This window comes from Crinia signifera, chromosome 2 (assembly GCF_055691185.1).
Source record: "Crinia signifera chromosome 2, ASM5569118v1, whole genome shotgun sequence".
NCBI classification, from domain to species: domain Eukaryota; kingdom Metazoa; phylum Chordata; class Amphibia; order Anura; family Myobatrachidae; genus Crinia; species Crinia signifera.
The window spans coordinates 12,172,443-12,176,684 of NC_139218.1; the positions used below are offsets into that span (position 1 = coordinate 12,172,443).

The 4,242-nt window shown below is 44.4% G+C and overlaps 1 long non-coding RNA gene across 1 annotated transcript; it reads left to right on the forward strand.

Annotated features, from left to right (window-relative positions):
- The first annotated feature begins 388 nt into the window (after positions 1-388).
- Positions 389-1,827, forward strand: LOC146058663 (uncharacterized). Its single transcript, XR_014469886.1, has 2 exons — positions 389-480; positions 1,650-1,827. It is a non-coding gene; the product is annotated as an uncharacterized LOC146058663 (long non-coding RNA).
- The last annotated feature ends 2,415 nt before the right edge of the window (positions 1,828-4,242 follow it).

Below are 4,242 nucleotides of genomic sequence, written 5' to 3' on the forward strand. Positions count from 1 at the left end.
ATTTTTTTTTCTACCACACAGCACGAGCCCGAGCCCGACAGGCCCGTGAAGAGGCCGAGGCAGCCCTGGACCAGGAGGAGGCCCAAGACCCTGAGGAGGAGGTGGCGGCAAGGGTGGAGGAGGAGGAAGTGGAGGAGGAGGAAATGTTGGAGGAGATGGTGGAGGAGATGGTGGAGGAGGTGGTGGAGGAGGAGGAGGTGCCTGAGGAGGTGGTGGTGGAGGAGGTGGAAGAGGAGTTGGTGGCAGAGGAGGAGGTGTTGGTGGCGGAGGAGGAGGTGGAGGAGGAGGTGGTGGTGGAGGAGGAGGAGGTGGAGGAGGAGGAGGAGGTGGAGGAGGAGGTGCTTGTGGCGGAGGAGGTGGACGTGGTCATGGTGGCAGAGGAGCTGGCGGAGGAGGGGGCTGAGGAGGCCACGGTTGCCCCAGAGGATTCCGATTCCGAGGGGGAGGAGGCGTGCCAAGCCCCGGAGTCCCAGCAGATCGGTATGTTTACATAATGCATCATTCATGAAGTAGTTGTACTGGTATTTGTTATGTAGCACTGGTGATTAAAAATTTTGTTCCAATACTATTCATATAGACCCCAAAGTGGGTAGCTACAGATACAGGTACGGGTTAGATGGGGTGTCCAAGGCATCCCTTTCATCCAGGACACCTCTCAATTACACAGGTTTGTGGGATGGGTTGGAGCTCCATTTTGACTGCCACATAACCGTTGTAGTTAAACAGGATCCTGGAGTAAAGGGATGAGTGGATCATTTGTGGATTAAATTCACCTGCTGCAATCGTAGATTATGACCCATCAAATAGTGGAATCTATATTGTTGGTGAATGTTATTTATAAACTCTAGGATGTATGCTATAAATGGAGTATGGCCCGGCCTACCTTGGAATGGAGTCAGAAGTTGCCAGTGTCCCAGGAGCCTCCTCTACCTAAACACCCCCTGTAGTTCAGATTGTTTTTTTGCCCTCACAGAATTGTAGGTTGGTTTAGACCAGTGGTAGCCAACCCTAGCCCTTGAGAGCTACCAACAGTTCACATTTTCAAGACAACCTAGCTGCTGCACAGCTGCACTCATTAATCACTGACACATTTTAAAAGATACACAGATGGAGCTAATTAGCTCACTTGTGATTCTGTGAGGAGACCTGCAAAACATGCACTGTTGGTAGCTCTCGAGGACTAGGGTTGGCTACCCCAGGTTTAGACAGAATTATGATTTTGAGGATGTGTACTGTGCATTCCTGACATTTGCATAACTCCCATGCCACGAACCATCACTGAACTTAGACTGAGCAGATTGTGACAAGTTCTTATTGACGGAGGCCATGACATGCTTGTCATTGGTTAGTCATGGGTGGGTTGTGACTGAGAAGAAACACTATGACTGTTATGTCTTCTGCAGAGTAAAGGGTAGAGGCTAAAAAAGACAGTATGTAGTAAATAAGTTTGCATGTATGTATATATGTATGTGTCATATCTATTTATCTATGTGTGTCTCTATCTCTCTACATAGATAGATATATATATATATATATATATATATATATACACACACATGTCACCTAGCATTTGTGCAATTTATGTCGCAGTATGTGAAATGTATGCATGAATAACATGACTAATTTTTGCCCCTTTGACATGCCCACAGATGACACCACACCGGCAGATGAGGGGGTGCGTGGGGCCCTCCTGCGGGCGGAGCACCATTTGAGGCTACTGCTAGCCGACCTGCAGGACCTCAGAGATCTCCTGATTTAATTTATTATTTGATATTTTTTTATTTATATGTTAATTGTGTTTTCAAATAAATTGTTTATGCAAGTTCACAGTTGTTGGTTTTCTTTGCACATTAAACAGTATATGTGTAGATTGTTTATAATCTTTTACACAGGGTCTAATACAAACCATTGCACTTAAATTGCTGTAAGGGTTAATGTGTGCAATGCATGTGTTAGGCATGCTTGTAAGGATATATTGGCATCTAATTGATTCCAATTCCAAATAAGCAGTTTTTTATGAGGATAGGTAATTGAATAAGTGGGTCATGTGATGTATTGCAGAAGATACTTAATAGTGGGTTGTTTGGCGTAAATACTCCGCTTACGGGCGGTAGCACCGCTTGGCTCCCGGTCGGATGCGGTATTTCCGAGCATACTCTGTAATACTCTGTAATACCGTGCAGAATCGGAGTGTTTCTCCCGCACACGCATGGTTTGTATGTCGTCCGTAAACACGCCCTGTTCTTAAAGAGTGAGTCCGTCCGAATGCGGAGGACACGTGGGCGTTTCTACGGACGATGGCCGCATGCGGCAAAACACCGTGGCGTGCGGACCGCTCCGTAAGAATGCGGGAATATCCGCACCGATCAGAATAAGGGCCATAGAGAGGCCTAGTGCTATATTTTGTGCTGCTGCAGTGTGATAGAGCTATAGATAGATAGAGAGAGATAGAAAGAGATAGAGAGAGAGAGATAGAGAGATAGTGACAGATTGTGCTATATATTTTTTATATAACTGACTGCTGCCCCCCCTTTTGTGCTGATCAGTATAAATTAACTGATCAGCAACTTTTTGGGGGCGCAGGGTATTTTTATATATATATATATACCTGTCACTGCTGCTGCTGCAGTGTCATAGAGTGATAGATAGTGAGAGATAGAGAGATAGAGAGAGATAGTGACAGAGAGTGATAGAGAGTGCTAAATTTTGTGTCTGCTGCCCCCGCCTTTTGTGCTGATCACTATATCTGAGGTGATCAGCAACTTTTTAGGGGTGCAGAGGTTTTTTTTTTTATATATACCTGTCAGTACCACCAAAGGTTGTGCACCTGCTGCCCCTCACTGGTAATCAGTGTCGCATCACTGATCACCTTTTTTTATTTTTTGTGAGTGCTGTGGGGTCTTTTTTACATTTTTTTTTTTACACACACTGTGATTTTGTGTGTGTCCTGTGGCCACTGTGCGCTGATCAGTGACGTACATCACTGATCAGCTTTTTCGGCACAGGGTTGATCTATTTTTTTTTTTTTTTTGGATCAAATTCCTGTTGCCTTTGAGCGCTGTTCAGTGACGGACGTTACTGACCAACATCTGTGCTCAATTTTTGGCGCAGGACCTTTTTTTTTTTTAACCCCTTCCATTTTTTTTTTTTTTTAACCCCTTCCATTTTTTTTTTTAACCCCTTCCATTTTTTTTTTTAACCCCTTCCATTTTTTTTTTGAACCCTTCAATTTTTTTATTTTTGTATTTTTTTTTTTCTGCACTACATACATACACACTACACACTACATACACCCCTGGTTGAAATAAAGTTTGTACCCCCCCCTACACTATACACGAGTTGAAACATTTCACTACCAGTAACACAAAAATATAATCCCAAATGTCATCCCAAATGTCGTCCCAGTCATCCAGGAGAATGTATTCGGTGGAGGAGGCATATGCCATGCTTGCCTCTGACTCTGACACAGCCAGTGAGGCAAGCGGGGAATTTGAAGGATTTGTCTTAAGCTCCTCTTCCTCCTCTGATGATGAGGGACCCCCTCAAAGACGCCCCCGTAGAGCAGCTGAGACCCCCCCCCAATAATTGATCTCGTATGGACCCCACCACCAGACAATTTTGAGCCCCAGGTTCCTGAGTTTTTGGCCATCCCAGGAATCCAATTTGATTCAACAGGTCTCAGAGAAATTGACATTTTTAAATTATTTTTCTCTGATGATTTTATAAATTTAATGGTGGACCAAACTAATTTATATGCCCAGCAGTTTATTGCTCAAAACCCCACGTCATCATTTGCTAGGTGGACCCATGTAGATGCAGTAGAGATGATGACGTTTTGGGGTCTGGTGTTACATATGGGCATAGTAAAAAAGCCACAAATTAGGCAATATTGGAGTACAGATGTTCTGTACAGCACCCCATTTCACCGTATGGCCATGCCCCGGGCTCGTTTTGAGGCAATCCATAAATTTATACATTACACCGATAATGCACAGTGCCCACCCAGAGATGATCCCACCTTTGACAGGCTATTCAAAGTCAGGCCGGTCATTGATCATTTCAGTGCCAAATTTGCAGAGCTATACATCCCTGATAAATGTATTAGTATCGACGAGTCCCTTATACATTTTAAAGGAAGGGTTAAATTCCGCCAGTACCTTCCCAGTAAGAGGGCAAGGTATGGCATAAAAATGTATAAGCTGTGTGAAAGCACCACAGGGTACACCCACAAGTTTAGGGTAT